Source organism: Cygnus olor, chromosome 13 (assembly GCF_009769625.2).
Source record: "Cygnus olor isolate bCygOlo1 chromosome 13, bCygOlo1.pri.v2, whole genome shotgun sequence".
NCBI classification, from domain to species: domain Eukaryota; kingdom Metazoa; phylum Chordata; class Aves; order Anseriformes; family Anatidae; genus Cygnus; species Cygnus olor.
In genome coordinates this window covers 12,446,660-12,455,552 of record NC_049181.1, presented here as the reverse complement: position 1 = coordinate 12,455,552, position 8,893 = coordinate 12,446,660, and the positions used below count along the sequence as shown (strand labels likewise).

At 35.4% G+C, this 8,893-nt stretch overlaps 1 long non-coding RNA gene across 3 annotated transcripts in view; it reads left to right on the top strand.

The window, feature by feature from the left end:
- The first annotated feature begins 263 nt into the window (after window positions 1-263).
- The window catches only part of LOC121077479, a 156,730-nt gene continuing 148,100 nt past the window's right edge, over window positions 264-8,893 (top strand). For 2 of the 3 annotated variants that reach the window (XR_005824077.1, XR_005824075.1), the window contains exons 1-2: window positions 264-455; window positions 1,249-1,375. This is a non-coding gene — a long non-coding RNA (uncharacterized LOC121077479). Of the gene's footprint in view, window positions 531-1,248; window positions 1,376-8,893 lie in introns of all 3 variants that reach the window. The other variant, XR_005824076.1, reaches the window with a different exon arrangement.

Sequence of the window (8,893 nt, the reverse complement as noted above, 5' to 3'; positions counted from 1 at the left end):
CAAATTTTCTCTTAATTTCTGATTGCTAAACACTGCCTTTGAGTATTCCTCAAGCTCTTCAAGCCACCTTTGTTCTTATCATGGGAGTCTTGTTCATGCCTGTTATTTTGGGTTTTTACTCTGATGCCTCAAATCAAGGACATAAGTTTCCAAACACCTCAGTGCACCCCACCACCCGCCATTTTAAGTAAACCCTGGTAGTGCCATGCCAGGACCTCCTCTGATTGGCTGGGGGGCTGGCGGCCATTTTGTCAGTTGCTGAGGCAGTTGGGATGGGCACATCCCTTTCACCACAGAGAGCACGTTGCAGCTTCTCACCACCCAAATCCTGCCAGTTGTGCCCAATATTGTGACAAAACATTTAAGGGAATGCATCTGTAAAGATACCAGTGCAAGAAGTTTTTTTTTTTTGGATTAATAAAGAATGCACGAAAAGGAGGTGATGTGGTTACACTGTGAGTGAGGCTAATGGGACTTCTCAGACTGAAATTACTGGTGTAGTACAGGCCAGAGCTCTTCTTGCTAATTAGGTAAAAGACTGCAATACTGTGCACACAAAGCTGCGTGATTCTAAGAACTGAAAGAAAACAAAATCACCACCAAACAAACCCCCAATGGTCTTGCACTTAGGCACTAAAATTTCAGCCTGAAGGTGAGATATCAGACAGGAGTAAAAAGATTTTTTTAAGCTGTTCAAGGTTAGCAGGGTATCTATCCATGTAAATGCTGCCGCAGGAATTATCAGCTCTATGTATTTTTTTTACATAAGTGTTAATTACATAAGCCTTAAGTAGTCAGTTTTCTGGGCATCCCTTTTAATGAAAAATGAGCCTAGAGTAGAATTGAAATGGAGATGGGCAAGAACCATGACCAGTTTTCTCTTACATGGAGAAACATTCGTTTCTCTAATGTAGACAAACAATGGATGAGAGTCTATTTATTTAGTTTACACAAATAGCTGTGTTGTAAGCACTACACTTAAAAACAACAACAAAAGCAACTGTGCTTATTTAAACTAGGAATAGACTAGGAACCAACATTGGCACAGATAGAAAAGTATCCATTCTTTTCCAGGTATCATGAAATACACTTAGGAGACAACTAACCACAACGAAAATTTTGAAACTGTTTAAGAAATTGTAACTTCATTCCAGACTCTGTAGTATTGAAGCATAATGTTAGAAGTAATTGTTTGTCTATGTGCTAAGTGAAATGATAAAATAATACAGATTTTCTTTTTTGTACAAGGGCTCAATATCTAGGCTACTACTGTCATGAAGTCCCATCTATATGGAGGGAGACTGGAAGTTCAAATGGTGTTAGTGCGTACTTCTCTTGTCAGTTTCCAGTTTCAAGTTCAAAGTGACTACTTAAAGTGAGTAACACTATCAGAATTTCAAAGATGGATTAAGATTCTTCTAAGGTAGTTCTTATTCAGAATGAATATCTAATATTTCTTGGTATATGAGTTAAGTGCCTTGAAATTAACCAGCTTTTGTTTAGGTGTTCCCACTTTTTTTTTTTTTTAAATGGTGTTCTATCACTTAGAATCAAGCTTATTCATGAGAATTATTTTAGGCCTTGTCTCTTTCTCCTTTGCTATTTTGAGCCTAAAATTAAGTTAGATTACTATTTATGAGTATCACTTGTACTTGCTGGTAGAAAATCATCATTTCCTTTTGAAGACAGTGAGAAGACTGATAAGTTACAGTTTTCCTTGGAAGCTAAGGAGCAGGTCAGGTAGGGTGATTCTGCAGATGTGACAATGGCTTTCACTCTCATATGTAAATCTGAGGGCTAGGTAAAATCTTCCAGAACCTCTTTTAAATTAGATAAGTAATAAAGATTGGACTTAAAGGAGTTGGTGTGCTTACCCAGTGTTTCTTCATTCATTAACAGTCCTGAACCATACAAATCTCCATCAGTTGAGAGTAAATTGTGTAATGTCGCATATAATATTTTTATTGTCATGTTTTACAGCCGGGGAATATCTATATGTGCTTTTAGGTATGCTCTGTGTGATCATGTGCCTCGCTTAATGTTTTTGGGAGTATTCCATGGACAGAGCTGCATTGCTTGGGCAGCTAACTTAGATATTTTTGTATACAGTCTTTTCTGCTGTTCTGTTTGAAAGAAACTAGTAGAATAATTCTGCTAAATCTGTGTTTGTAAACGCAGGTCCATACTGCAGCTTGCTGGCAGTCTCTAAATGGTATTAGTTTCAAAGTGACATTGTGGCCAAACAGCCAAATGTTATCACTGTATCAGAAATTAATACGGTGATATTAATCTGTTACCTAATTATCAATGGATTTCAAGCAGGAAGCAACTGCATAGCCTTAAGCACCATCCTTTTACATTTAAAAGTATTTGTAATTGGAAAGATGAAGGGATTAATAAACAGACCAGGAGACATTCTGTTTTCAAAGCATATGAAAATATTTCTCGTGATCTAGCACTGGAAGCCCCTGAGGCGAATTAGTCACTGCTGAATAAACTAGTGTGCAAAGTTTTATAGAAATGTTTTGATCATGTCTATGACACTTCAGTTTGTCCTCAGCAAACAATTCTTAGAAGTTGTCCTACCACTTTTGCAATCTTATTTCTTCCAACATTTTGTAAATATCAGCTACTCCAAACTGTACAAGAGAACCTGTCTATCCATCACTGTTTTCAGTTTAGATGTCAAAATGTGATTAAAACCTTTTATGTCAGGCAAACTTTTCAAAATGCTGCATATAGTGGGACTCAGTTCAATATTTTATTTGCAGCACATGTTATACAAATGTATTAGGCCTGATTCTCCAACTCACTTTCAAGACAACGCTTAATGCATGATATTGCACATATAGCATTTTGGAGCTGTAAATTAAAAAAAAAAAAAAGGTATTCTTGAATGTTCATGTTTAGTGTTATATTTGAAGGCCTTCTTTTACAGATCAGGACCTACAAGCCAGCATCAGCAAACTTTCATGGAAAAAAAGCAGTTGATCTCAAATTTCTGCTGCTTCTTTTGCTTATGAAGAGAAACAGGAGGCAAAATGTAGTCTGTAGGTTGTCAGGCTGTGTCAGTGGTCTTGGTGAAGACAGGTTTCTTCTTGGATGCCATATTGTGTGTTTTTTTTTCCTCTCTTCTGAGGTTCAGATGTGGCTTCCAAGCCTCATTGTGACAATGATTCTGAGTGAGGTGTGCCAGGCCTGTATTTCAACATCGAATAAGCCCTAGTAGTCTGCAAATCCTTGTTTACTGAACAAATATTGGGACACAGAAAGAAAAAAGGCTTTGGAGCATCTGATAAAAATGGGATATAAGTGATTCCCTGTTAGTAGCATTGCATAAGGTTGGGAGCAGTTAGGGGTAAACTGATAACTTTGTAATAAGTTTCTTTTCCCTCTTTTTTAACCCTGATATTTTTCCCATCTGTCAAACCAAATGGATCTCAATTGGATCTCAATCTTTTGCCTTTGCTGGGTTGTAAGGTTAGAGAGAGCTCAGCAGCTATGTGAAAACTATAGGCTTTGAAGCCTAAAACAGCATTGTATCTGCCAAGTGTTGAGTCTGTGCACTCATTATCTGTTCTAAAATGTAATTGCTGACTTCAAACAAACATTAGGAAAAGAATTTAATTATCTTAAGTGAATCCACTGGCCTGTCTTTCAAATCATATGGTTTCTAATGGTGGTTCCTTTCTTCAGATTTCAGCTCCATATGAAGAAAGTGTGTTGTTTTGGCTCTAACTGATCCATTTCCTGTTTTTTATAAAGGTTTTGCTCACTATATGTTGAACCTGGAGAACTTCTTCCTCATGGTACTACAGTTTTCTGCAGACAGTTAGTGCTATTTACCTTTGAAAATTTAAATTATACTTAATGAGATGGATACTAATAATCCTGTGTTTTCTGACCAGTGATATTTTCTGTAAAATCACATGAACTATAAATTAACTGGGTGTAATGCTTTTACTTTGTATGCAAATACAGTCTTCAACCTTTTCAAGTAAGTATACTTCTAGATGTGACTGTTACACCTCTGATAAATGAACAATTGAACAATGATAAATAATGAATACAAGAGCCTAGGCCAGTCTGTCTCTCCCTGGCCCTTTCCAGAACACTAAAGGAGAAATCTCATTAGCTAAACCTAGCAGGAGCTCTCTTGTACTTAACTAATGATCCTTCACATAGTCTCACTCCTCTGGGCCATTTGGAAGGTCAGGAGCAAAGGGTGAAAAACATAATGAGTTCAATACACAAAGCACAGCTGGAATCTGGCACAAGTTTACTAGTGGAAGCACAATCTACTTTCTACATAAATAACATTTTTTCTACTTCTGTTGTACCTGCATAGCTTTTCTTGCCCCTTTCGAAAATTTTATTACACATGAGAGAATGCAGAAAACTATGACCAAGTGACAGCTCCCTCTAGTTCACCTTATTGTGATGAAGTTTGAACATGTCTCTGATTCTAACAACTTGGAGAAAAGTGCCATACTCGTTACTTGTCCATCTTGTGCTTGTGAATCTCTCTTTTCCTGTGTTGTGTGTGAAGAATGCCAAGAATTCTCAAGTACGTACAGCTTTAACTTAGGCTTAGGTGATGCTGCTGAGCTATTGTCAATGCATACTGTTTTTCTTACCAGCAGGTAGCTGTAATTGGTCTAAGGTGCTCAGCTTTCATCCTGTTAAGGGCAGCAAATCTCACTAAAGGTATTTTCAAAATATGTAACGGAAGTATGGTAAAGATTTGTTCTTAAATATATGGAATGCATTTAATCAAACACTGTTATTCTTTATATGGATAGAAAATACAACTCGTACAACAATACTAAATCTACCTTTTTAGTTAGCTTTTTCTCATAAAAGTGTACATCAGAGGAAGGAATGTTCATAAAGCTTTTTTGGGGGTGAAAATGTGGCCATTACAAAGAAGGGGAAACAAAGCGAAGTTAACTGACTGGAGTCTTTATTCTCTATTCTAAATAGCTTCTTTAAGCATGAAGCCTTTACGTCAAAAATTTAAAGGTGAAAACCATGTGATGGAATCATGTGGAAAATAACTCACGCTTGCTTAAGTTTTGTTTTCTTGCTAAGTTGAGCATATTTTGCAAATCCAACGCTTATATTATAATGACATGATAAAAAAAATAAATGAAAAAGAGAGTGTTTATTGGCAGTAACTTTTGTCTTAATGTGTGCATTTTTCAGTTTGCAGTGCTACAATTCAGTGCTTTATTTTCCACAGTGTCTTTAATATTTCTTGGATTCACTACAGAGCTAAGTGCTAGGAAAAGCGATAACTGAGACAAGGTTTCTAAGTGTTTCAGAAGGGATGATAGAAAAGGTTTTGACCTGTGCTAGGTGACAAAGTGAAAAGCAAGTGAGTTGTGTCAGGAAGATAGTGGAACATACACATAAATGAAACAGAGGAGTCAGATGAGTGGATTGAGTAGTGGCAGTCTCTTTGGTTTGAAATCTAGTGGGGAAAATATGTAAATTTAGTAGTGAATAGAAAGTTGTTGTAGGACATAAGGGGAAAGGCCAAGTTCCTGTTTTTTCAATGACATTATGGCTAAGCAAAAAATTATTTGGATTCCTAGAGTTTTTAAGGTTTATGAGGATATATATATATATATTTGTTGTTGGTCATAAAGACAGAAGGAAGATTCATCAGACTCTTAGGTAAAGGAAATAATACTTGGATGTTGATTCAATGAACGGGAAGCAAAGTTATAGACAACGAAAGAACAGTATTTGGGACAAATGAAAGCATAATTTGGAGCTGAAAAGAACAGTATCAGAACCACAGACACAGAACAAAGGATGTTATCCAGAATAAGGACTTTGTAGACATTCCATTACGCTTTAAAACATTAGTGAAAGTTGTGGTGTATCCGACAGCTGATAAGACAGACAAATGACAGCCAGCAAAGTGAGCTGAGAGGTGAATCTTTGTGATAACCAAATGACAGCTATATTCAAGGCTAGCAACAAAAAGCCCGTGAGGAAAAAGAGATTAAAAGGAAATTTATGGTCAGTCATGGAGCATTGATATCCCCCATTTCTGGGAAAATGCGTGAAAGTTATAAAATAAAAAAGTTAATGATGGAAGTTACATACTAAAAAAGTGAGGCATTTAGAGAAGGAGTTTTAAAAACAAAGAAGAGAGTCCAGCTGGACTGCTTGCAAGGAAAGACTTATTAAATTAGTAGTAGACTACTAGCAGAAGGGTGAAGAAAGTTGTCAAGAAAAAGTTTCAAATTTAGAGCCTTCAGAAGAAGAATCCAAATGCTGTACTTAAGTAAATACAATAATAATAACAAACAAACAAACAAACAAACATTGTTCTGCATATTTTCCACATTCCCGTGTAAGTTCCTTCTAGTATGCAAAGTTGAGGCATTTTTAATTTTTTTTTTTTCAAGCTTGGAAATCAGATGTACTTAATTACTGTGAGGAGTTGGCTGGGGTGTGGGGGCTTTAGAGAGTGGAGCTGTTCCAATGATTAGACCATGGGAAAGTTTTGGCAAAATGCTTAAGAGATTGCATCTTGCAAAAGAATATATTTAAGGAATTTTTAGTTTTGTATGTGGTGCAGTGAGCTTTTAAAGGCTAAAAGTACTTCACCTTTTCTTTGGTTGCCATGGCTATTCTTCTTCTAGCAGTTTGAGCTCCTCAGTTTGAGGAGATTTTAGAGAAACTACTCAAGAAGGCTTTAAAAGTTTAGCTATCACTGGATGTATTATATTCTGCTTTTTCGTTGTTGTTCTTCTGTGTCTGCTGGGGATTTATTAGTGCTGTAGTGCTAAGGATAATCTCTTTCCTGTAAAATTACTTTTATTATTTCTTACCTGCTTTTGTAGTAAGTTCAATCATTTGTCAGAATTAATTGTGATTATTTTTGGCTGATGTTCTTTCCCTGATGACTGTATTGAGAATTTTGTATTGACAATCGGAAGGTTTAAAACACATTTCTGTATAGATTCCGTTTCAGGATGTTTGGAGGAAATAGACTATATAATCAAATAGTGAATTGGTGGTGTCAGAAATCTGTGATGAAGATTTATTTATTTCAGGACTCTTTGATCTGTCTAAATCTGTGAATGAAAATTTTTATCAAACCAAATTATAGAACAGCAATGATTCAGCTGATTTTGATAGCAACTCATTTGGCGTTAAATCATTATGAGGATCTCTGAATCTTTGAAGCTGTAAAGCTTTTACTAATAAATAGCAATTGCCTAAATGAATTTCTATTTTTGTTATGATTATGTCTGGAGTAAAGCAAACTTACTAGGGTTCGCACGTGTAGGAATTTCCCTGCTGAGGTGGAACTAGATTGATTTATGCTAAATAGTATGTTACTTTTGAAGCAGTTTCATCCATGTGATTCAGGGATACTAGGTTTAGGGGCCAAATTCTCTCCTGTTTTATCTAGTGTGAAAGACTTACTTATCTGAATATTGACTCAGGATTCTGATTACATTTGTGTGGATCAACTACAAACTTCCTGTGCCACTGTAGCAAGTCATTTAAATGATACTTTTGGTTTCTCCTGTATATTATGCTTTATAGAGGCATTGTGAAGATGAATTCCACTATTAATTTGTGAGCTGCATTGATTCTGCAATGTGAGAGGCAAATTATCAGAAAAATGAGCTGTCAGAAATCTGATTATATAAAATTATATAAATCTAATTGTATATTATCTGATTATATTTTCCTGAAGAAGTTCACAAAGAGAAACTCATAGTTTGAGAAATTAAACAGAATATGCACCAGCTAAAGGATACATGAGAATTTTTTGACTGTCAGTTGGGAAGTGAGTTGGGATATATAAACTCTGTGTATTTCTCAGATAAATTTACATTTCATTCAGAAGAAATGGGAGTCATAGTATCATATATGCATGTGTCATACTTAAAAATTTATTTTAGAATATATGCTTTTATTTAAAAACGTAATGTCTAATATATGCCTTAATGAGGGATGCCTTAGAATGTTTCATGGGTCTTTTCTCAAGCAGGAGTGTTGACTGATTATTCTCCATCATCAAAGCAAATCTTCTCTTAGAGTTATGTCACAGTCACTGGGCAACTAGAAGAGGTGAAGACAGCAGCCATCTTTCTGTAGATAAGGACATGTCATTTAGGCCTTCGTAGCATATTGCAAACATTAACTTGTAACTTCCAAGGATGTAGCTATGTGAACTTGATTAGCCAAATGATTGTGGTAATAAATCAGAAAACTTGTAACATTTTCCTTGTTACCATTTGTACATGAAAAATATTCTTTGCTCTTCTACTTCTTTTTGTTTTCTTCTTTCTCCATAATAATGTGGGGTCATATTTTTTTGAAGACTGAATATTTTTCCTGTTTTGGAGCTCTTTTGTTAAATGTTTAATCAGACTCTCTAAATCAGGCTGTGATTTATGTCAGTAAGAAGCACTAGTAGCTTTAAGTCACAAAGAAATAGTGCTGTAGGTTTTTAAGTTATGTTTAGGATGAAATAATATCCTAATTACTTGAGGTATTACAGTACAATTTGCTATTTACTTATTGATGATGTATCCAGAATTCCTTTCCACTCCGGAGTATATTCTTTTACCAATTACTTGAAGTCATGAATCCGGCTCTAAGATACGTAGCATGCACTATAGACGTCTAAATATTTTATTAGCTTAGAGATTCATTTAAAGAGCATGGTTAGTTTTCATAATGGTTGAGTGGACTTAGACTTGGGACATTAGATGAAGTTTGGGTGCAGGTAGGTTTTATATGAAAACCGTATTCATTCTCCTATATGTTATGCGCAACTTTAATCAAAATTAATATGTTTTCTTGTTGTTTTATTTTGTTTTGTTTGTACTTTTTTTTTTTTTTGAGCTAAGTATGA